Source organism: Lissotriton vulgaris, unplaced genomic scaffold (genome assembly GCF_964263255.1).
Source record: "Lissotriton vulgaris unplaced genomic scaffold, aLisVul1.2 SCAFFOLD_2231, whole genome shotgun sequence".
Lineage (NCBI taxonomy): Eukaryota > Metazoa > Chordata > Amphibia > Caudata > Salamandridae > Lissotriton > Lissotriton vulgaris.
This window is the reverse complement of record NW_028250270.1, coordinates 90,768-116,463: the sequence shown is the minus strand read 5'-3', so window position 1 is coordinate 116,463 and position 25,696 is coordinate 90,768.

Genomic DNA, 25,696 nt, shown 5'->3' with positions numbered 1-25,696 from the left:
AAGAGATGCATTTGTTTTCTTTGATAAGATTTCCCAGTCAATTATCTTGTTGTCCACCATAAGTTGACCCCAAACTTGGATACCTGCTGTTTTCAGAGGTTTAGCCAAATTATCCTTGAGGCAATCTGGGGTTCCCGGAGAGTCCCATATTGGAGCAAACTCACTGTAATACTGTATGTTTAAGGTGCTCCTTATCTGGTATCAAAGCTTTGCCGCTGATCTTAACGTCTTCAATTTGATTTTTTTAAAGTACTTTGGATGCCCGAATTTGAATAAGTAAAGCCCAGTATTTTCCGTCATTGCTTTGAGATGTTCTGGATATAAATCAGAGTTGCTTAATAGGATCCTTGTATGCTTGAATTGAAAGGCCCTATAGTATTCAAATAATTCAGGACTAGCAATACCTCCTTCTGCCTTACATCTTCGTAATTTGCTCCAAGCTATTCTTGTGCTTTTGGCCGCCCAAATAAAACTCGCTAACTCCCCTTGTATTTTTTTCAAAGATTCCCTCTTAAATTCTAAGGGTATTGCACTAAACAGGAATGTGAATTTAGGTAGGATCGACATTTTAATTATATCAGATCTACTCAGGAAAGTTAGGGGAAGACCTCCCCAAGTTTTTAACATTCTTCTTACCTCTGCCATTGTTTTATCCAAATTTATACTGGGTACTTTTTCTATATTTTTAATCAGTTCTATTCCCAGATATTTGATTTTTTCTCTGGAAAAATTGCTATTTACTTGAGTGTTCCAACTCATAATTTCTGTTTTTGCTATATTTACTTGGTAACCTGATATCTTCCCAAACTCTTTTAAAGATGACTCGATTGCGTTTTAAGAACCTGCATAATTGCTAGTGAATATCATCAAATCATCCGCATACAATGCTATTTTTTTTCCCATGCATGGTATATAAACGGGGTTATCTCATTATGAGCTCTGAGCTTGATTGCCAGGGGCTCGATGTATAGATTAAATAGAATAGGGGATAAGGGGCACCCCTGTTTGGTTCCTCTATTTATCACAATACTCTCTGTAAGATTACCGTTGATTAAAACCTTAGCTTTTGGGGCTCGATATAGCTCTTTAACTGCACCCTGAAAGTTTTTTCCAAGATTGTATTTCTTTAAGGTTGCGTTCAAAAACGTCCAATTCACTCTATCGAACGCCTTAGCCGCGTCTACGGTTATTATGGTAAGTGGGATATTTTCGCTTATAGCAATATCTATGGACATAATGAGTTCTTGTGCTAAATATTGGAGGTGCCTGCCTCTTACGAACCCTCTCTGATTTTTATTTATCAGATTACCTGCGATTTTTCCTAGCCTTTTCGCTAAAATATTAGTGTAGACCTTATAATCACAATTCAGTAGGCTTATCGGTCTATAGGATTCACATTTTACTGAGTCCTTACCTGGTTTTAACAAGATGCTTATTGTCGCATTGTTCCAGGACTCAGGAAGTTTCCCCCCCTCTATGTAGATTTCATTTAATAGATTCGTGAGAGGGGAGGCGAGCTCCTCCCATAATTGGATGTAAAACTCATTAGGAAGACCGTCTGGTCCAGCTGCCTTCCCTCTCTTTAAATTTTTCAATATTTCAACTACCTCCTCACTGGTAAACGGGGCATTCAACCTCTCTTTTTCTGTATTTGTTATCTCAGGGAGTTCTAGATTATCTAAGTACCCATTTATATCATCACTTGAAGGAAATATCTCTTCCATATATAATGAAGAAAAAAAATCTGTAAATTCTTTCTTTATTACCGATTCCTCCGAGCTTAAGTCGGATCCGTCTTGAGGAAGGATGTTTAATATCTTGTTCCTGTTGGCTTCTGTCTTGGTTTTCCACGCTAGGAGTCTACTACATCCCTCACCATATTCATAGTTAGCTAATTTACTTGCTTCCCATCTCTCTCTTAATTTGTTCTCTAATACCCCTGTTAGCCTTTCCCCTTGGATTTCCTTATCCGCCACCAATTCTCGTTTTATTTCTGGATCAAGTTCCCCTTCTATTAAATGCTCTAGGTTTTGGATCTTGGTTTCTAGCATTTCGATTTCTTGTTTTGATTTCTTTGATTTATGTGCAGAGTATTTTCCCCCTTAAGAATGCTTTGTAAGCATCCCATCTAACTTGCAGTGATGTTTCCTCCTTATTTCTCTCAAAATACTCAACTGTATCTTTTTTAAGTGTTTCTATAATTTGTGGGTCATTAAGAGTACAACGGTCCACAGTCCATCTCCTTACCTCATGTCCCCCGCCCAGGTAAATTTGTAGTAAAACGGCTGAATGATCTGAGAGTAATGCTGGCAAATGCTTAATTTTGTTTTTTTTATCAATTAGTATTCCATCCATCAAGAAGTAATCGATTCTGGATTGTATATTTAACCTTTTATTTTTGAATGTGTAGGGATATCTTTTATCCCCTTTCTTCTTCCATGCATCCGTCAACCCCAAGTCTCTCTTATAAATTCCCAGCCATTCCCTCATTTTGGGTAGATTTACTTGTTTCGTTGGGGGTCGACGATCAGACTTGGGATCGGAAATTAAATTAAAATCGCCTCCAAGTATAACTGGAGAATTAGATGACAGTAATTGGGAGAACAGGTTCTGTAAAGGGTAAGGGTCATCTAAATTAGGCCCATAATAACCTGCTATGGTGTATGGTTTATTGTAGATTCTTACTCTAGCAATACCCCATCTGCCCTTTTTGTCCGCCTCTGTCTGCTCTATTTTGGCTTTTACAGATTTCTTGAAGAGTATGGCAATTCCTTTTACAACACATTCCTGATTAGTACAGACATAGCTATCTACCCAGTGTAATTTTCTTATAATTTCTTCCCATTCCTTTTTTAACAGGTGGGTTTCCTGCCTGGACGTACCACCAAGATTTTTGTTTTATAGTTATTTATCAGGAGCTCGTTCTTATTTGAGTATTCGGAAGTGGCGTCCATAAGTCTTTGCAGGCCAATCTTTGTTTTACTTAGAAGGACTACGTCGTCAGCGTAAAGAAGATTTGACAGCGGGAACCCAGCAAGTTTGGGAGAATGAGAGTTTACCTTGTTTAAGGCTTCAGGGAAGTCCGATAAAAATAAGTTAAAAAGTGTGGGTGCCAGGACACATCCTTGTTTGAGACCTTTCGTCGTTAGGATTGGGCATGACAGTCTGGAGCCGTCCCCGATCTTGATCCTGACCCATGTGTCCTGATGCAGGAGCTGTATGGCTCTTAAAAGAACATTTGGGATGTTCAATCTGGGAAGCTTGAGCTTGGCCCTGTTGATGTTGTCAAATGTGGCTTTATAGTCTATGAATCTCATGTAGAACGAGCTAATACTAATCTCCGCCTGATCTATCAAGCAGGAGAGAGTCATGAGTTTGACCGAGGTGCCTGTGTCTCTTATAAAACCGGTTTGATTCAGAGGAATTACAGAATGGTCATGCCCAAAGTGAGTTGAGCAATATTCCGGCAAAATACTTTGCTTAATTGTCAATTAAGTGTATGTGTGTGAGAATCGCACTCAAACTTTTGAAAAGTTAGCGTAACTATTCTGGTATGTGTGCTAAGTCAGATTAATGCCTGCTAGCATTCATGTACATTTGAAAGTGGGCTAGTCCCTGGTAGCTGTTAGGACTCTGACATGCATCAACGAGAAGTGGTATTCCTTTATAACATTTTAATCATGTAATATAGGAATTCAAACAATCAAATTCATTATACATTCATTTTGACATTTCATTTCACTTTGTTTCAATAATACAGAAATTTCATTTGTAATCTGTGACCAAATACATTTCAATAAATGCTCCAATGCATTTCGGAACCTATTGTTCCTTCGTCAGGGGTTCTGTTGAAAAGAAAAGAAAAAAATAAATGAAGGGAACATATTAAGACGATGCAATTGTTGTTTTTATACGTTTACATGAAATTACTGGATATTTGAATACTCATTTTAGAGATTAATGTGTGTTAACTGATTATTTTTACATTGCAAAACAATCACTCATATGTTGCTCGAGTGCAGATATCTGAATTAGAATACCTGGACCGTTTTTTTTTGTTGACCTAGTTTGTTATTGGAAATTTCGATTAAAGTTTTCTTACCTAGTTTAAAAGTTTTGGTTTACTAGGACACACAAAATGCCATATATTAAATACAGCACTGTTGGAATCTGTGTACAAATGGAAATATACAGCGTTTTAACACAGAATTCAAGATGGGTTGATCTAATGGTTTCCCAATGGTCATGGGCTTACCTGTGAAAACAGTTGTTTTGAAGATTGTAATGGTAACCTAGAGATATGATTAGAACCTATTTAGATATCAAGTTTTTAAATGAAGGTATGAAATAACATGAGCGATACGCTCTATACGACTCACCTGCGTGAGCTGAAAGTCGTTTGGTGTATTCATATGGTAATAGTGTAGTCCCTTGGGCACGGTGACTAAAGAGTAAAGTAACAATCAATTTTAGCGAATCGCAATAGAATTTACTTGAAGATTACTGGATTCATCGATATTAGAGTCTGTTGTAAACGACGTACCCGCTGATACGGGAGGTTCCGGCAAACGGCGTTCTCATCTCCGCGTTTTTGGTGTTTATTTAGCGCGATCGGTGTCGGTGATCACTGGCGAAGGACTACTTGAATAGTCAAAAATGTAGGCTGGAGTTGTGGAAGTTACGGAACGACTTAGAATAAACTAATGCTGATGAAAACATTATCAGTGGTGGTCACTGAAAAAACGTTATCATTCGCGTGTAATGTTCTATGTGTGAGGTGCACGAAAAAAATGCTGTTGTTATTTATTTATTGACTTGATCAGCGTTAGTGGACGCAAACACAGGACTAACTAAATATACACATGAAAACTAAAATTGCGGAAATTGAAGTAGGACTCAAGAAGAACTATCGATCGAACGAAATAGTCACTGAAGAAGGACTACGATTTTAATTTTGTTTTTTTGCTGTGATAGACGAACAACTTTATTGATCACTCATATTTAAAAGTAAAATAACTACACATATATTTTTATTATGTATATTTATCCTGAACGTATACTCGCATGGAAGATGGTTAGGTTTTAATATTATTATATTTAGAATGGAATGAGAATTTTTGTAAGGTATTGACAAAAATTTGTGTTTTTTGGGGGAAAGTGCTTTCTAACAAAAATAAAAAAAAGTCAAAAAAATTGATCATATATAACGGTAAATCATCAGAATAATATAATCTCAAGCTAATTCACAAAACAATCATTGAAATTATTACCATATCATATTATGTAGCAAAATACCAAGCTGGATTCAGGAAAAACATCTCCACCGTTGACCAAGTATACAAACATAAAGACTCCAACTTTTATATTGGAAAATGGTGACAATAGAGGGTGGCTGTCTCTATTTAAAATTTGTGGATCTGAAGACAGCTTTTGATCTGGTGCCCAGGGTCAAATTATGGGGGCTACTCAGAGATCTGGGGGTACCCTTTTTCCTACTGGGCATGCTTGTGAGATTGCATGAAGGCAACTTTGCCCAAGTGAGGTATGGAAAATGTGGTGAACCAACTTCCCGGCTCCCAGTTAATAGAGGAGTAAAGCAGGGGTGCGTTCTCACACTTACCTGTTTTGCCTATTTATAAATGCACTGGTCAACCAACTCTTTGATTTATGGTACAATAATACTCCGAAGATAGCACACAGAAAAGTGCCGGCAATGATGTTCACTGATGATTCTCTTCTACTTTCTAAGCTGCCCATGGGTATTCAGAAGATCCTCAATAACGTTGTTGCCTTCTGTAAAACAGGGGACTGGAGATTAGCACACCTAAGACTACATTTATATGTGATCTTCCCCCACGGGCCTACACACTTGTTTTAGCTCACGATTGCGTATTGATTTTAATTTCTTAATTTCAGCTGTTGTCATCGCTGCATTACCTTTTTCGGTTTTTCGGGTGGTGCGTGGGAAGTTTTTAAGCAGTTCCCGGGAGAAGAGTTCCCATACTGTAGTTAACAGGAATATGTTGATGCTCCTTGAACCTTGCAGGGCTTTGCATTTGGTCATTATTGTTGGTATAACAGGATCTGTCCATTTCAACCTTTTTGAATTCCTCCTGAGGTCAGCAGCGTGCTGTGCCATGTGGAATGACATAGTAATCACTTGAGGAAGATGATCTTTGTGCAGCTATGGTGTAATTCTCGATCAAGGGGAGAATTTCCTTGTTGCAGATGGTGTAATCTAGAAAGGAATGAGTATGACCATTAGATCTTGTCCAGTTTGGTGGACTATCCATGGGGAGCAAACCGTTCAGAATTGTGTAATCCTGAACACTGAGTTGTAGTCCCATGTATTCACTGAGTTTGCTTTGTTTGTTCCAGAACATATGGCCAAGGTGCATCATACTCTTCAGGAAGTTATTGAAAGAGGTTTGCATTATATAGGCCAGATATTAAGCAGTCTGTTCTTCTGTGATTACTTTGTAGGTTACACAAAATCTGGTTTAGGTGGTTGAATTTGGACTTTTTTTTCTCCTTGATGCTTGGTTAAATGAAGACGTTGATCAAAATCAGTTGTTTAGTCGGTTTGGAGTTACCATTCCTTATGCCGGAAATCCAGTCTTCCTCGAATGTCAGTTGAACTATATTAGCATTTAACTTGGCTAAAATGTAGATTGAAAGGCCACCAATGGGATGGCCACACTTGTGCAGCCTCTGAGCCGGAGTTCTATATTCCAAAATATCCTTCTATTGGAAGGCTAGCCAGGGACCATGTTTCCTGCAATAGTATAACCTCCTGGTGTTTTAATAACTTTATCACGTCTGGAGATTGAAGTTTCAGGGTAAGGCTGTTGATATTTCATGAACATACTGAGAGACTGGGTTGAATACCAGTTCAATTGTGGTTTCCCCCATCCAGGGCTCTTGGCAGCCATGTTCAGTCAATCGCAGTGGTTTTGGACTCCTCTATTTCAGGGAGGGTAACCCTTCCTGGGGATCGGCCTTTAGCTGAACTTAGTATTAAAAAAGATGGTGGTCCAGATTTATCTAGTGAGGCCGGGATTTTACAAGAACCGATGGATACCGTGGTTCAGTTTGGGGAAATATTTTAATGCCCCATTTGTTAAATAGGTCAGACCTTATTAATACCTGCTCCTTAATTGCTACAGTTGAATAAGTAATTAACACTTGTTCGGTGAGTTGGTTACTTCTAATGGATTTAAATTCAATTGAAATGATATCACTAGATTGAATATGACGCAATTCAGAGGTAGATTTGAAATGTTTCAGGATGTTCCCTCTGTTCAAGATATTGTGTGGTCCTTGAGTGAGGTATTCAGGGATAAATAACAATGAAGCTTTTAGATTTGCTGTAGTGGGATCCTGGCCGGAGATCATGTGATTACTTTTATGACTTGTCTGTGGTAGGTCGATATGCCTATGAATGTATAATAGTTGTTGCTTGTGTCCCACTTGTTCACCTCAAGGTTGGTAGTCCACTGTATTGGGGGGGTGTTTACCCATTTGTGTTATGTCCGGATACTTTTGCAGTGTTATCCGAAAATTCTCCTTGCCTCTTGACCTGTATTCATCCGCATACTGTTCTGTGGCTTCCATGTTTTAGTTCTCCTTTGGTGTATTTGCCATATTTGTTGGGGTTGTCGAATCTTCTAGTCCGGTCATGACGGTATAAGGTAATGGTTTAGACTTTGCGACCTTTTCCGGCTCGTCTAAAATCAAGGGCTGTGGAGTCTTTGCTGAACCCTCTCCCCTGGCCCCTGGTGGATCCTTGGGGTCTTTGAAGTGGGTGGGTGCCAATGGCACCTTGCTAATTGGCTCTATTATTAATTGTGAAGGTGATTTTTGTGACGGTGGGGGATTTCTGTCAAAAATTGCAGAGCTGATTGAGCCAAGTCGTATGATGCCCTTTTCTTTGTAGGGAGATCACTTGTCATGTTTTGAGTCACTGTGCTGCATTTATTGTGTTCTTTCTTTCCCTGTTGCTCAGATGTTGATTTTGAGTGGATTTATTTGTTATTCTTATCCCTGGGCCTACGTCTCTGATTTCAGTACTTTGCGTTGTCTCAGACGTAAACAATGGTTCTATTTTTGACATAATTTTAATATTTGATTTAGTAATTTGGAAAATACCATACTCCTTGGGTGCCGCTTGTTTCCTTTACAAGTTTTGTTATGGTTTATGCTTTGATCTTTTGCTTTCTGGGTGGTTAAATTGGTTGATTGTGAGCATAAGAGATGTGGTTGGCCCTGCGGACCTGATTGACCTGATGGTAATTTCCTGATTTCTGTCAGGACCAAGGTGAGGAACTGGGAAGCGAAGACAGGCTATCGATTATTGGAGAGCAACAGCATATTGCTTGGGTCAAGTTGACGTTGGATTGTGCTTTAGTAATTAAGGTGTTCAAGCCTTCAAGTTTATTGTTGATCCCTGCCTGTATATACTGCTAGTGTATTTAAAAGGTCGACTTGTAGGTCACGTTTATCTGAATGATAGTTTAAAGCAGACATTGTAGATTGTAAGGTTGGTAAGAGCTGGGGCCAGACAGTAGTGGGTTCAAAGGCTGCTGAGTTGTGACCTTCAATTGTGTCTTTTGTCTTGTTAAATTATGTCTTAAAGAAAGATAAATCCAAAAGAGAGCGATCATTAGGCTCTCCTGACTTGGTTTCAGGGGATTCATAATGGGCCATGGCAAGAGGCGTCGTTGGCGTTAGTGGTTTGATGTTTATCTTGTTTCCAGGAGAACCTATGTTGTTAATGTGAAAGTTTGTCTCCTGCTGTGAAAGTGATCTCAGGTTGATGGGAGAATCATCGTTCGAAATAGTTATTGGCAATGAGCTTTGTACCTTATTTGACTGATGGACTTGCTGCGAAAGAAAAAGCATGCCTCCTGACGGAATAACTGATCTTAGCCTATTTTTTCTAGGAGTAGAAAATACATCCCTTGAAAGGTGGCCATCTGGGGATGTGGTGGTGACCAGGCTAAGGGCTGTTTGTGAATCAAGACCTGCACTTTAATTTGAACTGGGTCTGTATTAAGAGGTGTTTGCAAGGGCTGGACTAGTGGGGATGCTGTTACGTTGGAGTTAGTTAAGGATTGGACTTTGGTTCCACGTTTCTTGAAGAAATCCCCGGGGTCCTCTTTTTTGCGTCATTAATTGTTTCATCTTGCGTTTTATTCTGTTGGGTTGAAGGCACTAGGGATGTTGTTGTTTCCGTCTCGGACGTGCAGCCTAGGGGACCAGATCCCGGTTCAGAGTACTGCAGGTGGGGATAGGGGTGATGGCGCCTCTAATTCCGCAAGTGATTTTACAAGTTCTTTGCATTGTAGTATAACTGTAACATGCGATGGCTACTTCCTCTTTCATTGGCACTTTGTCTTCTTTGTAGGTCAGAAAATGTTGTCATTACTCTTGTTTATTGTTGGTTTTAGCCCCAGTGGGTGGCAGCCAGACTCCACTCTGTGTCGAGCTACTCCGAATGCCAGCTATGACCTCTCCCCTGCTCCCCTACCTGTGCAGAACAAAGGGGGTGAGGGGGTTGGGGAGCGATGCGGTGTGTAAATGCAGTGCCGGGCTGATGCAAGGTTGTGTCCTCTGTGGTTTAGTGGTTGGGGCCGCTAGGTCTGCGGACTAACGACTCTGGGCGGCCTTGTAAGCAACATCAGCCTGGTTCCTATGGTCAAGTCACCACCCATGCCTTAATGTCCCACAAGAAAGGAGTAAGGTAAGGCAAGGCAGGGGAGGCAAAACAAGGCGGGCGGCAGCGCGGGCAGTGCAGTGTAGAGCGGTGTGGAAGGTTCCCGGTACAACACTGCTTGCGGGCACCTGATGTTCTTGCGGTCCTGAGATGCACTAGGATAACACAGTCCACACCCCCCTCGTCGCCACTGCCCGCACTCGGCTCACCTCTCACTGTCTCTCACCACCGGACCCACTCACACTCACAAGGAGAGGGAATGGTGAGCAGACCGTAGACAGCCAAGAGCAGGGTGAGCGGGGAAGCAAGAGGGACTGCCACTGCCACACCAACCTGTGTGGCTTGACCTTGCTCAACCCCTCGGCTCGACCCCTCTGCTCTTCCAAACGACAGCCTAATCGCCAGTTCTGCTCGGTGACTGACTGGGGCTTGCTGCGTGGGATTCCTCCTCCTCCTTCACAGGTGAGCACGATCAGCACGAATCAGCAGGATTCCTCCAATATTACTCCTTTTAATGTTTTAAAGTTAATTTGTCTCAGGAATGGAGTTTTTTATTGATGATATTGCATGTATCACTGTTTTTGTCCCTTATGGCTTTTACAAAGGGGGAAAATAAATAGCAGTCAGGTGAGGATGGGTCAGAGATATGAATCTACCATATTGTGAACCCTGCAATGCACTTTAATCCTGTATATTTATTAATTGCTATAGCTATTTTTGCGGACCGTTTTTACAGTTTATAGTTTTTATGCCAGTAAATGTATTGTATATGCACTTTTATGGTCCATGATGACCAAAATAAAGTTTCGGAACGGAATGGATTTTCTTTTGTATTATTTGTCCAAAAAGAATTTTAACAAAGAAGTCCAAGTCAGCATCTAAGAAAAAATGTAGGATCCCTGGGAACTATTTAGGGCTAGGATTGGTACAGGGTTTTCCAGATTCAAGTATCTACAATTGGTATCCTGGTTCAACGCAGAAAAAGGGGAAATAAGCGGTAACTGGGACAATGAACACCTGTGCCAATAGGTGCAGCCAATTAAGAAAGAGATATTAGTGTGGTACAATCATTTATTAGAAGCTGAAGATCTGGAAATCACGCCCTTGTCTTCAGTCTGGAACCATACTTCATTCGAACCTTCTATAGACCACCTGTTTGTGCCGTCTTTGAAAATGTTATATAAACACATTAAACCTGCAAGCCTAAAAAAGAACCATTTCTTTAACATTAATAGATTGTATTATACCCCAGCCAAAATAGCCAAGTTCGCCCCATCCCCAACACCCAAATGCCCAAGGTGTACGATGCCCATCGCCAACGACCTACACATCTTTTTAGAATGCCCTGAACTAGAAATATTTTGGAAGGGGATCGGTGAGTACCTTCAAGATATTTTCAAAGCCAACATCGATGTTTATCTGTCCCTTGTCTTCTTCGGGTGGTAATATATTTCTATATTTGGTGCTACTTGCGCGGAGAGAGGTGTGTAAGAAGTAGAAAGACCCCCCCGGAAGTGCGAGGACTGGCTTAAAGCCTCACTTGCCATGGCCCGCTTGAACCACGAAGAAGAGGAGGTCAGTCTTACAACATCTGGCTGCCCCTCATAAGGTGAGGTCGAAACCTGAGACTAATATTGTTGGTCCTATGATTACTCCCAGTTCCCTCACTAATGGGACCGGTCAGGCGACCTAAGCAAGTACGGTAAGCCGGGGGGCCCACAGAATGAAACATCGGCTTCATAAGACCCAAAGACAGCTAATTGGTGAGATGAGGACTTTAAAATAAAATAGTAAAATAAGCAAACTGTACACTAGTTTATGGAATAAGAAACAGAATAAACTGATGTTCTCATTATTTTGTTACATTTATCATTTGAGGGAAGATAATGCCAAGTAAATCTTCAAAATAGTTTCCTCTACTGCTAAGGCAACAGAGGAAAATCTGACATACCTAGGGACTGATTACATGTGCAGAGCTTAATTCCGATTTCTGTTAAGCACGTTTCCACAGAGATTGGAAGTACGAGTGGTGTGATAATTATCACATCTTTACAGATTCCCTGGATATCCAGTAGGTCATACCTGCAGAAATGTAACCAGGTTATAGGCCCATGTAAAAGGCATAAAAAGGAGAAATTAGCATGTTAATTGTCAATATTATGTTTTGCCTCATTTGCACGTTAAAAAGACTGCATAGGAGGCATTTACGTCATGTGGTAAACACCTCCCTCTAGGGTAAGAGTGTTTCCCATGTGTGGGAAATACCTCATAATGATAATGAGGGTCTTAGAGTTTTCCATCACATTGGCTAAATCAGTGATTGGAAGTGAATATTATCTGAGAAAATCCAAGATGTAACTGTAAGTTTCTCCCGTACCTCCTAGGAAATGCAAGCAATGCGAAGGTAACACTGGTATTGGATGTGAAACTGCCTTCAAATGTGCAATGCCTTTACCGCGCATCTTTTATCACACAATGCCTTTGTTACACATTTCTTTTAACAGACACGTCTTTATCACACCATGCATGCCTTTACCACAAAATGATAAGTATATATCACCTTAGAGGTGGGTAAGGGTAACAGGTCGTAAAAGTATTCTCAGGCTTTAGTGGTGGGTAGGTATATAGGGTGGTAAAGGTGTTTTTTACGGTTATGGGTAGGGTACTAGTAGAGGGTGGTAAGGGTAGTTTTACAGTTTAGGTGTGGGTAAGTTATTGGGTGGTAAGGGTTTTTTTTAGGTTCATTGGGATGAGTAAGGGTATTGGATGATAAGGACATTTTTATGATTTAGGTGTGGACAAGTGTATAGAGTTGTAAGGTTGGGGTTTAGGTGTGGGTAAGGGTATTGGGTGGTAAAGGAATTTACAGAGTTTAAGGATGTGAAGGGTGATTTTAGGTTTTAAGGCTAGGTAATGATATTGGGTGGCAAGGGTACATTTAGGGCTTACTGGTGAGTAAGGGTATTGGGTGGTAAGTTTTTAGGGTTTAGGGGTGGGTAAGGATATTGGTTTGTAAGGGTGTTTTTAGGATTTAAGGATGGTGATTTTAGGGTCGATAAGGGAATATATGCGTACATTTATATATATGTATATATATATATATATATATTCACTGAAACAACCTTAGGTTTCACACCAGTTATAGTTAAGAATTAGCATTTAATAAACCTATTAAATTCACTGAAAAAACATAGGTTTCACACCAGTTATAGTTAGCTGATGTCATGAGTGGTGTCACTGACCATGTCATGAGTGATGTAATATGTGATGTCATCAGCAGTGCATTACACGCGCAAGTTATAGTGAGTCCAACTAACTATAACGTGGAATTTCAATGGTTTTATGTCAGTAAAATTTCCAGATAACTATAACTGGTGTGAAACCTATGGTTTTTTCAATGAATTTAATAGGTTTTTTAAATGCTAATTCCTAACTATAACTGGTGTGAAACTTATGGTTTTTTCAATGAATTTCAAAGGTTTTTTAAAAGCTAATTCCTTTCTATAACTGGTGTGAAACCTATGTTTTTTTCTGTGAATTTCATACTTTTTTTAACTGTTAATTCCTAACTCTTTATAGGGCCTCATACCTATGTATTTTTTTGTGAATTTCTAAGGTTATTTTTTCGCAAATATCTATAGCTTAGAAAGGTGTGTTTTTCAAAAAATGAATCCTATATTGTATATTAATATAATATATATTTTTTTAAAGTATATTCATTTTTGTTTTATATTTCACTCTGGAGCGCTCCCGCTGCACGTACCAGTGAGTGCCCCGGTGCGCGTACCGGGGTGCGTCCCGTCAGCGCACCAGAATTATTATTTTTTTTTTTAAATAATGAATGCAGTGAGCATGAGGAATGGGGACAAAGAGAGTGGTGTAAAGAGAAAGAGAGCTAGAGGGAGAAACACAGAGGGACTCTGTAATAGATAGTAAAACAGAGAAAAGGAAGTAACTGAGAAAAGGAAAATGAATAAGGGAGCAAAAGAAGAGAAGAAAGAGGAAGAAAACTAAAGCAGAGGTTCTCGGAGAATGTGAATGGGTGATGAAAGTAAAAGGAAGGAGAGTAAAGGATGGGGAATGACAGGTAGTGACGGAACCAGAGAAAAGGAACAGTGGTAACGGAGGGAAAGAAAACAGCAGTGAGTGTAAGTAAAGAGGAGTGAAAGAGGGTGGATTGAAGTGAATAAGGGTAAGATATGGGAAGTGACAGAGAGAAAGAACAGAGAGAGTAAAGGAAGGAGTGTCAGAAAGGGACTAAGTGAACCAGAAAAAAAGGTAAGTGAGGGAGTGTGGATGAGCAGGGGCACTGAAAGAAGTTGAATGTGGTAGGAAAGTAAGGAAAAGAGAAGTAAATATGGAGGATAAGAATAAGTGAGGAAAGCAGAGTAAGGAAACAAGGGTGAGGTAGGGAGAGAGAAAGGTAGTGAGGTTAAAGCAAAGGGTGATGACAAACTACATTTTGTAGTCACACTTACCATATAATTAATGAAAACGTACTTGCATGTTTAAACTACACTTTGTATCTGTGAAAGACAAAAGAAAAAAACAAGTTATAATTAGTAACATATATATTTTAAAAAAGAAGAAACAGGTCAAGAGGTAAAAAATAAAAAATGTGTACTAAGAAATAAAGCTATAGTGAAGGATACAAAAACAAATAAAGTAATGTAGAAATGCAAAAAAGAGGGAAAAAGAAATAGAAGGAGAACAAATTACTGAAGATAAGTAAGATACTAAAAGAATGTGAATAAGGGTGGAAAAAGGAAAATGAGTGTGAGACAATGGGAATACAATATAAATTACACAATGCAAACTATAGAATGACTTATACAATATGTTGCATTGTTTATTTTTTCTGTACTCAGAATATATTGAATTTCACTTAAATTAGTGAGTTCCAACTCTTCATCATATAACAGCGGGAAAAAAACACAATCTGAAAGATTGTGTTTAAAAAAAACCTTAAAAACTTACAAATCATATATGTACACTAATTTTTGATTCACTTACTTTTCCTTGAGGCCAAATAGTAGATAGTGAAGGTCCTTTTGGTTGAAAAAAAGTCTGCTGGTCTCTATAACTTCCATTTCATCGACTTCCTAGGAAAAAAGATCTAAGAACATCATACCTTACACTTTCCTTACGGCCAAATAGTGTCAGATATATGAGTATTTTTTACTATGAGATCCACTTATAGTACCTATATGAGATAAATTATTTTAAACATTGGACTAACTAACTAACTAACTTTTATTAACTACTCCCGTCTTCAAAGGCCAATTACCTTTACTAAAACTTTGGTTTTAAAAACAGTAGGTGAGAAGCTGACAGAGTTCAGGCGAGCATTGAAGACCTGGCTATTCAAACAAGCGTACGGCTAGAACACTACACCTTCTGACCCTTCACTATCCATCTCTCATCTGTTTTCTTCAGCGCCATGAAACCCCTGGGTGTCCGCGCGCTTAACAAATTCCGCATAGAAATAGAAATAGAAATAGACAACACACACAAGTTAAATTAGGCCTTTCACTTGATTTCACCTTAAACTTGGTAATTTCCTCGTCAAACTTTTCTGTACTTGAAATCTGTACATTGTCTTCCACATTACCATCATTACTATATCCATTTCTACACTGTCCTCTTTTTTTCCAAAATAACAAAACTCAATTTCTTCACAAATAGTCTTCACATCTACTTCAGATCCATGCAAAAGAGCACTGTTTAATTGTCTAATCTTAAGTGCTGGACTTTTTGCATAATACAACCTTCTCACTAATTTCCTCACCTTATTATGATGCACTGCTAACATCCTAAAATAATGAAAAACACTCTGACATACTTTTCTAGAAAGACAAGCCAGTGAATGCCCATGCAAACCTGTGCTTTCTCTCACTCTGCAAGGATCTAACTCTTGCAAGATCTTCATTTTTTGTTTTAGACTTTTCTTACTATATGTACGTAAGAAATTTTGAAGCAAATCGATTGAATCCTGTCGCACACTACAAATACTACTGCACTTCCATGTGTACACTGGACCCTTAGTACGTCTCCCTAAAACTTCATCAGATAACACCTCTTTTGCATCTCTAGACACACGTTTCTCTTTTTCCATCACACAACCATCTTTCACGTCATATGCTCGACCAGTGGTGTCAACTGCATGCACCAAATCATTATCCTGAAAGTAACTCTCCTCATTAAAAAATGGCTCAGAACTTGAACTATGCATCCATTCTCCAGAAAATACTTTACAAAAATTAGTCCGATTAATCATTCTTTTCCATCTACTGTTCGATTTGAAAACATCAATTGCCTTATTAAGTATCCTAATTCTATTGATTACTAAAATAAATAACTTTTTCTTAACTTCAAAAGCCTGATCAACAATCTTCTCTACACTTTTTTTTTTCTTGTAAAAAGCAGCTCTCTGTTTACCTTTCTTTTCATTTTTTATCAAATTTAAAACTACCCTATTGCGAAACATTCGTCTACGAATGTCCCTAAATTGATTTAACCTTCTATTGCTATCCATATTCTTCTCTCCTGCTCCAATAGAGAAATTTTTTGAGGGCCTCTCCTTCCTTTTCAAATTTGCTCTTTCCTTCTGGATCTTCACATTACCGTTAACATTTGTTTTTGTTTTACATATGTTGCGAAAAAAATACTTAGTTGTCTTACCTTATGGTCGGGATGCCCCCCACCCCCTCCCAACACCAATCCCCAAGGATGGGAGAAGTCGGACACAGGTTTGAACTTTTGGAAGGTGGGAGGGAGTTACCCTCCCGGCCGTATTTATTAAAATATGAAACAAAATGTAAAACATTAAATAAAAGTTTCATGATTATGTACAATTTTACTTTTATTACATTTCGATGAAGACATGTTCTTTGGCTAACCTTAACAGATCTCTAATACAAAGGTTTCCTAGCCGAGTCTAGCATCCTGAAAATGCATACATTCTAAATTAAAATTGTACATCCTAGCATTAAGGGCCAACGGCATGGTCTTAACCGGTGTCAGATCCCTACTACCAAACTCTCGCCCTCTCGGTGTGAGTGGCGCATGCGCAGAGGACTCTTCCCTCATTGCCAACTGTAATTTCCCTTGTCGTGGTGGAGGCCCCCTTTCCACTCGACGCCATCTTAAAGGTCGTCCGAGTTCCCGTGTGAGGTATCTGTAGGAAGGGCAGCGTGGACTCCCCCCATCCCCACACTCTCTATCCGCCGTTGCGGATATTCGGCCCCCGGGAAATTAGTAGGAGGGGCATCTAGCCGCCTCCCCCCTGGGAGGGGCCTATGTCCGTCTCCCCCTAGGCGACCCATCCTTAGTGGGTGCCGCCTCCCCGTGGAAGGGGCCAATGGCCGCCTCCCCCTGGGCGCTCCCATCCATTATGGGTGGAGCCCCCCTCTAGGGACCTTGAAATTACTGCTCACCGATCATGACCTTACCGCCACAGGCCGGATAGTTGACCGACTATCCGGCCCCCCCTACTCCTCCTAAAGGTCATGTTTCCTCAAACCCCTTAGCCATGCTATGAAGTCTCCTATGAGTAAGTCATTCCCCACCCAGGACAGATGAACCCCATCATTCAGATACATGTGGTCACCCCGAATACACCCGTGATGAATGGTATGCAACTGCGAAGAGCGGAAAAATTTACCAATTTTATTGTTAACCCTTTTTACTGAATGGTTCATTGCTGACACCGAAAGGCCCCCCCGCCATACCATCCTTGGAATCATGTGGGACCAGGCAATCGTGCACCCCGGGACTCTTTTAGCCAACCAGCTAACAGCCGACAAGATGTGTTCCAATAACACTCGTCTACCCAGGGTCACCAAGTCATTGCCCCCCAGGTGTACTATGACTACAGATGGCGGTAACCTCTGCCGCCCTAAAAGACCCTCAAAAAACGATTCGAATTGGTCAAAACAGAGCCCGCCCTTCCCATGGAAGGTCATTCTGTACCCGTATTCCCCAGCTGCATGAGTCGCGTCACATGCCTTGAATACGTCCCCGGCGCGCCTCACATATGAGTGGCCCACGACCTAAACCACTCTCTCTCCAGTCGGTGATCCTTGACCGCTGGTCTCCTGGTGCCGGGTCGACTGCAAATTCCGCCCCCCGTGACAGGCTCGCGAAACTGTAATTCAAACAAAAGACAAGAAGCGTGAGTGCATGTCAACTGATCTTCACAACATGTGCACTCGCACATACCTTTTGAAGCAATTCGAGGACCAACGTCCCAACTGCTTTACTTCCTCCGCACTCTGACCCCTGGCTGTAGCCTCAGTAGCAGCCCCTATCCTAAAGGAGTGGGTACCAAAATTGCACGGGTCCATGCCCGCGGCAGCGATTGACAGTGCTAGCACCCTCTGGAACTGAAATCTCGTCAGTGGGGTGCCATCCTTGTGCCTCAGCAAACTCCCCCCCCCCCATGTAGCCGCCCTTAGTGCCAAGTATTCCTCTATACACTTTATCGGACACGTGGGGGATCCTCGCGCACGCTGAACGATAACACTATTTCCCATAGCTCCCTGGTCAGTCTTGGACCTGGCTATCGAGATCACCATTGAATCACCCCTAATTTGGATGTGATCCCTGCACAAGCCTCCCTCAACATCTTTCTTGTTCCTTGCGACAAGTTCGCTCACCCGCATAGCCCCATGGAATGCCAATGCGGAAGCTGCCCGGAACAGAACTGCTTTGAAATGGGAGGAGCACGTCTCTTCCAGTTTTGCTACAAGTAGAGACAACCTGTCTAAGCCAATCGGGCGCCTCGCATCTTGCTTGTGACCCTCGAGGCGCTGCCAACCGCGAAGGGCTTTCTTAACCAAAAAGGAACCCGTCGGGTCCTTTATGCCATGCACCTGCGCCATGAATGAAATGGCCGCCCTATGCCTACTGGCCGTTGCCGCTGATCAGCCTTCTCTGTGCAGCGCTACCAAGAACCCCAGGAAGGATTCCTCCTGACCCCAACTCTGTCTCCCTGTTGGACCCAAAAATGTGCAGTAGGAACGAAACACTCCTTCATATGCCTTCCTTGTCCTGGGGGCTAAGCTTGCTGCCACGAGGTCTTGTAATCCGGGGCACCGATTAGCCATAGCGCTTCGCGGAATGGTGCCGCCACTAGGTCCGCTGTGGGTAGATAATCCCCTGAATGTCCTAAGTATGTGAACGAGAGAGAGCATCAGATGCATGATTCAGTATGCCTGGCACATGTTTCGCCCTGAACTGTACATTCAATCTCATGCAAAGTAGCACAATTTCTTTCAACAATCTCAAGATCCACTTGCAGCGGGCTGCCTGCTGGTTAATGCACTCGACCACAGTCATATTATCAGACCAAAACACCACTGAGCGGTCCCCGAAGTCGTCTGGCCATGCCATCAGAGCAACCCAAATGGGGAATAACTCCAAGAACCCAATGTTACCTGTCAGACCGCTGGAGTGCCACCACGCCGGCCATACTTGCGCCGACCATCGGTTACCAAAGATGGCGCCAAATCCCACGCTCCCAGCTGAGTCAGTCCACAGACCAAGTTCATCTGAAGATGCTGGTGGCTTGTTCGACACCACTCGACCGTTGAAGTCTGCCAGAAATGCCAACCAAATGCGCATATCCTGGCGAACCTCTGCCGACAGTCTCGTACGGTGGTGTCCCTCCTTGAGACCCACCATAGCTTGTGCAATAGAGCGTGAGAATGGGCGGGCCATTGGCATCACCCTCAAGGCAAAGTTAAGCTGACCCACTGTTTGCTGTAATTGGTGCAGGGTCACTTTCTCCTTGCCCAGGCATTGTATCAGGGAAGCCCTAAATTTGGCTACCTTTTCCATCGGTAAACAGAAACATCCTTCCACTGAATCGAGCTAAATTCCCAGAAACTCCAGTGAAGTAGATGGTCCGACCGTCTTACCTGGTGCCAGTGGGACTCCGAACTACCGCATGAGGATGCAGAAGTCCCGCAGCGCCTGTGCACAACTCGTATCGCCGGCTGCACCCAAAAACAGGAAGTAATCTAAATAGTGCATCACATGTTTATGGCCCGTGGCCTCGGTTAATACCCCTTGTAAAAAACCGATGAACATTTCAAAGTAAGCACAAGAAAAGGAGCAACCCATCCGCATGCATTTATCCATGTAATAACTCCCTTGGAATGCAAAACCTAGTAAGCGCTGATCCTGTGTGTGTACCGGGAGCAACCGGAACGCCGATTCGATATCTGATTTCGCCATCAGCGCCCCGGGGCCCAGGTGATTTAACATGGCCACGGCCTCATCGAACGATGCGTACTGCACTGAACAAACTTCTGGGTCAATGGCTTTGTTCACCGAAGATCCCCTTGGGGCGGACAAGTTATGAATAAGTCTAAACTCCCCAGGGTCTTTCTTCGGGACAACCCCTAACGGGGAACATACGAAATCCGCTACCGGCGGCCGATGAAAAGGCCCCGCCACCCGCCCCAAGCTGACTTCTTTTGCAATTTTCTTTGCCGCAACGCTTGGGTTGTGTTGGACAGATAACTGGTTTTTACAAAAGGAGTCCTCCCGAAAATCCCCCGCCGGGATGTAGAAGCCATGTAGGAATCCCTTCCTCAACTTCCCAGCGGATACATGATCAGGGTATTTGTTCAACCAAGGAGTCAGAGCCATGATATCAACAGGTGTAGGCAATCGGTTACAAAGGTTCACCTCATTCTTGCTTAGACCCCCCTTTTCCTCCCGTCCCGCTGTTTTTAGATCTACAGCTACTCTCCGGGTGTGAGGAGTTCCCACAGCCCACACACGCATGTCTGAACCTACATGTTCCCTGGGGTCTGATACAGTTGCCTCTATTGAAGCCCCAACAAACCCCACGCTTGCCGCCATTCTCGCCGGTCTTGGGCTGATAGTCCCCACCGGCGCCCGCTCGAAAGGGCACCGCGGGTTTTTGGCGGATGAACCCCAACCCGCTCCCGCTCGGCGAGGACGTACCTGCCGCCCCTGGCAAGAGCTGCTTGTGCCATGACACCGAGTCAAGGCAATCCCAAGTCAAAGTAGCATCGAACTCTTTCGCTTTCCTGAATTTCATATCATAACCTTTCCATTCATCCCCCTCATACATGGAATTAAAATCCATAATCCTATTTTGATAGCAAGTCAACTCAGTCATAAGTTCAGGCTTCCGTTCCCCCATGACTGCAATAAATATGGAAAAGGCCTTAACCCAGTTCGTTACCGTCTCATCAATCCTGAATTCCGCCATCTTGGCGCGCCATACACTGGGATGCCACAAATCTTTCTGAGATTTTGCATATTCCATCTCGCGATGGTCAGTCAATAATGAAAACATGTTGACATATTTCTCCCCCATATCAGTTCTTTTGTGGCCATAGGGATGTGCTGTGCCACCCTTTCCCGCCTTGATGGTAATGAACCCCCCCCTGCCATTGGCAATGCGTGCTTACCAGGTTCGGCCGATGTGTCTTCCGCCTTTTCCCGGATAACCGCAGGTCCTTCCGGCGCCACCTGTGGGGGGACAAGAGGAACATTCACCGTTGTGGCTTCTCTTGACTGCTGCAATTGCTCGATTATTAGTCTGGCCTCCTCAGCCGGGTCCCCCGCGGCCACTGCCCCCCTCTGCTTTCTTTTTGAGCCATGGCAAAACCGCCGCCAACTGGATGGCCAATTCAGGGGGCATCTCCTCATCGTTAACGGGAGTAATTACAACCGGGATCGGCAAACCTATATCTGGGTTTGGTACCGGGCTGTCCGCCGGTGTGAGGGGGGCAACTGGGGGTACCTCAGGAACCGGATCTTCCCCAGAAACCGCCCTCCTCTTAACCCGCTTCCCCCTACCCTCGGGGACGACTCCTGGCACGGCCGGACCTATTACCTTGTAGGACGACCTGAGTTATTCTGTGCCGCCAACTGTTTCTTCACCTCAGCCAAACCTCAACCAATCAAGTCAACTTTTCCGAGCTTTCGGTCCATGCTAGCCATTGGGTTCGACAAAAGCCGCAATACCTTCTCCATCTTGGAGCCTTTCCCTGCTTTCTTGCCAGCCATGGTTTCGAATATTCTACTCCTGGTCGATCATTCGAGGTCCTGGATCCTTCGTACTCCAAATAACTGAAAAAGAAACAACAAGATTACAAGTTCTCAAAATTGCCGCTTGTGCCGTCGAGGGCTCACGAGCAACGAGTGGGTGCAGCCTTCAGAGCACAGGAACAAGAGGACGCTTCTTCGGATTCCCGCTCTAATTATTCTTCTGCGGAAGGGCGTGTACCCTCCTCTGGTCCGCCTACTGGGCGTGGTCTTCTGTGTAGGTGTCTGGGACAATCCCTCTTGGGCGGGAAAAGGCGCGCCCCGGCTACGCCACTCTGGGCATACCAGCCGAGCCACGCCCCCCGCCCAAAATGGCTTCCCGGGGGGATCGGGGCACCCAACCATACGTTCGGGGGGACCGAGTGGTCACCCCTTTCCATTTTGGGTGTTTTTTGAAGTACTTGTTGTAAAGGATTCCTTTACTTCCGTTAAGATTTTGTAATTTTCCGTATGGTGTTTTTTCTTCTCCTTTGCCTTGACGGCATTTTTGCTTACTTTGTAAATGTTGATTTCAATCTGTTGTAAAGAAAAAAATAACACATTATAGACCACTATTAGCAAACAACAAAGCAATCGCAATAAGCAAACGATATAAACACTAATTTGCAACATATATAAGTTTATACCACAGCAACTATATAACTAGGAGTAAGACACAAACCAACAGCAAATAAACTCAGGGCCTTATTTATGGAGGCCTTGCGCCACCGGTGCGTTACTTTTGTCCCATGTTAAAAGTGACGCACTGGCGCCACAAGGCAATCATAAATGACACCCAAATGTAAATACCAATAATTTGCCCCCAAAATCGTTTTTTGAATAACATTGTAGAAACACAGCGCAGGACCTATGTACAAGCATTCAATTTCACTACTGAAAACTCACTGTTTCACAAAATACAAATTGTCTATCTTGCAAATGTCCATAGCAAGCATTATCAAAAAGCAAGACACAAACCAACAGCATAAAAACTCAGGGTCTTATTTATGAAGGCCTTGCGCCACCAGTGCGTCACTTTTTCCCATGTTAAAAGTGACGCACCGGTGGCACAAAGCAATCATAAATAAGGCCCAAATGTAAATACCATTGATTTGCCCCTAAAATCGTTTTTTAAATAACATTTTAGAAACACAGCGCAGGTCCTATGTACAAGCATTCAATTTCACTACTGAAACCTCACTGTTTCACAAAATACAAATCCCCTATCTTACAAATGTTCATAGCAAACATTATCAAAAAGCAAGACACAAACCAACAGCAAAGAAACTCAGGGTCTTATTTATGGAGGCCTTGCGCCACAGGTGCGTCACTTTTGTCCCATGTTAAAAGTGACGCACCGGCGCCACAAGGCAATCATAAATAACACTGAAATGTAAAAACCATTGATTTGCCCCCAAAATCGTGTTTTGAATAACATTTAAGAAACACAGCGCAGGACCTATGTACAAGCATTCAATTTCACTTCTGAAACCTCACTATTTCACAAAATACAAATCCTCTATCTTGCAAATGTTCATAGCAAACATTATCAAAAAGCAAGACACAAACCGACAGCAAAGAAACTCAGGGCCTTATTTATGGAGGCCTTGCGCCACTGGTACGTCACTTTTGTCCCATGTTAAAAGTGACGCTTTGGCGCCACAAGGCAATCATGAATAAGGCCCAAATGAAAAATACCATTGATTTGCCCCCAAAATCGTTTTTTGAATATCATTTTAGAAACACAGCGCAGGACCTATGTACAAGCATTTAATTTCATTACTGAAACCTCACTGTTTCACAAAATACAAATCCCCTATCTTGCAAATATACATAGCAAGCATTATCAAAAAGCAAGACACAAACCAACAGCAAAGAAACTCAGGGCCTTATTTATGGAGGCCTTGCGCCACCGGTGCGTCACTTTGGTCCCATGTTAAAAGTGACGCACCGGCGCTACGAGGCAATCATAAATAACACCCAAATGTAAATACCATTGATTTGCCCCCAAAATCGTTTTTTGAATAACATTTAAAAAACACAGCGCAGGACCTATGTACAAGCATTCAATTTCACTACTGAAACCTCACTGTTTCACAAAATACAAATGCCCTATCTTACAAATGTTCATAGCAAATATTATCAGAAAGCAAGACACAAACCAACAGCAAAGAAACTCAGGGCCCTATTTATGGAGGCCTTGCGCCACGGTGCGTCACATTTGTCCCATGTTCAAAGTGACACACTGGCGCCAAAAGGCAATCATAAATAACACTGAAATGTAAAAACCATTGATTTGCCCCCAAAATCGTTTTTTGAATAACATTTAAGAAACACAGCGCAGGACCTATGTACAAGCATTCAATTTCACTTCTGAAACCTCACTATTTCACAAAATACAAATCCCCTATCTTGCAAATATACATAGCAAGCATTATCAAAAAGCAAGACACAAACCAACACGAAAGACACTCAGGGCCTTATTTATGGAGGCCTTGCGCCACTGGTACGTCACTTTTGCCCCATGTTAAAAGTGACGCTTTGGTGCCACAAGGCAATCATAAATAAGGCCCAAATGTAAATACCATTGATTTGCCCCCAAAATAGTTTTTTGAATATCATTTTAGAAACACAGTGCAGGACCTATGTACAAGCATTCAATTTCACTACTGAAACCTCACTGTTTCACAAAATACAAATCCCCTATCTTGCAAATATACATAGCAAACATTATCAAAAAGCAAGACAGAAACCAACATCAAAGAAACTCAAGACCTTATTTATGAAGGCCTTCCACCACCGGTGCATCACTTTTTTCCCTTGTTAAAAGTGACGCTTCAGCGCTACAACGCAATCATAAATAAGGCCCAAATGTAAATACCATTGATTTGCCACCAAAATCGTTTTTGGAATAACATTTAAAAAACACAGCGCAGGACCTATGTACAAGCATTCAATTTCACTACTGAAGCCTCACTGTTTCACAAAATACAAATCCCCTATCTTACAAATGTTCATAGCAAGCATTATCAAAAAGCAAGACACAAACCAACAGCTAAGAAACTCAGGGCCTTATTTATGAAGGTCTTGCACCACCGCTGCATCACTTTTTTCCTATGATAAAAGTGATGCACCGGCGCCACAAGGCAATCATAAATAACACCCATATGTAAATACCATTGATTTGCTGCAAAAATGATTTTCAGAATAACATTTTACAAACCCAGCGCAGGTCCTATGTACAAGCATTTCATTTCACTACTGAAACCGCACTGTTTCACAAAAGACAATTCCTCTATCTTGCATATTTTAATATCAAGCATTTCCAAAAAACATGCCACAAACCTAGTGGGCGCTGAGATTAAGGGGGGTCCCAAAACGTGTTTTCCCCATGTTAATTTCCATAGGGCGTTCAAACTCACTTTTAGCCCGAACGGCTGAATGGATTTCCACCAAACTTGTAGTGACTGGTTGCCCGATGTGCCTTTGCTATGTCTCAAGATATGTGCTCCAGTGGATTTTGAGTAATTTAGGTTCAAATAAATATATATATCTATGGCAGCGCACCGGTACGCGCACCGGGGAGCGTACCGGGCGAGCCACGCGAAGTGCGCACGGAAAGCTGATTGGCTCTCGGGTGTCTGTAAACATTCGAAACAGTCCGGAGCGGCTGCCATCTTGTGTCTCGGTAGGATCGAAACACAAGAGGTGGCAAAAACAAAGGGGGAAATGACCATAAGGGGGCAGGGTAGACCCACCCTGACACCCTAGGTTTGATGTGGGGGCCATAAAAGGGCCCTGCGGGGCAAAACATTTTATTAATTTTTTTTTCGATTTTCGGGGGGGGAGCGCCCGGTACGCGCACCGGGGAGCGTACCGGGGAGCGTACCATGGGGAAAAAGAATGACAATT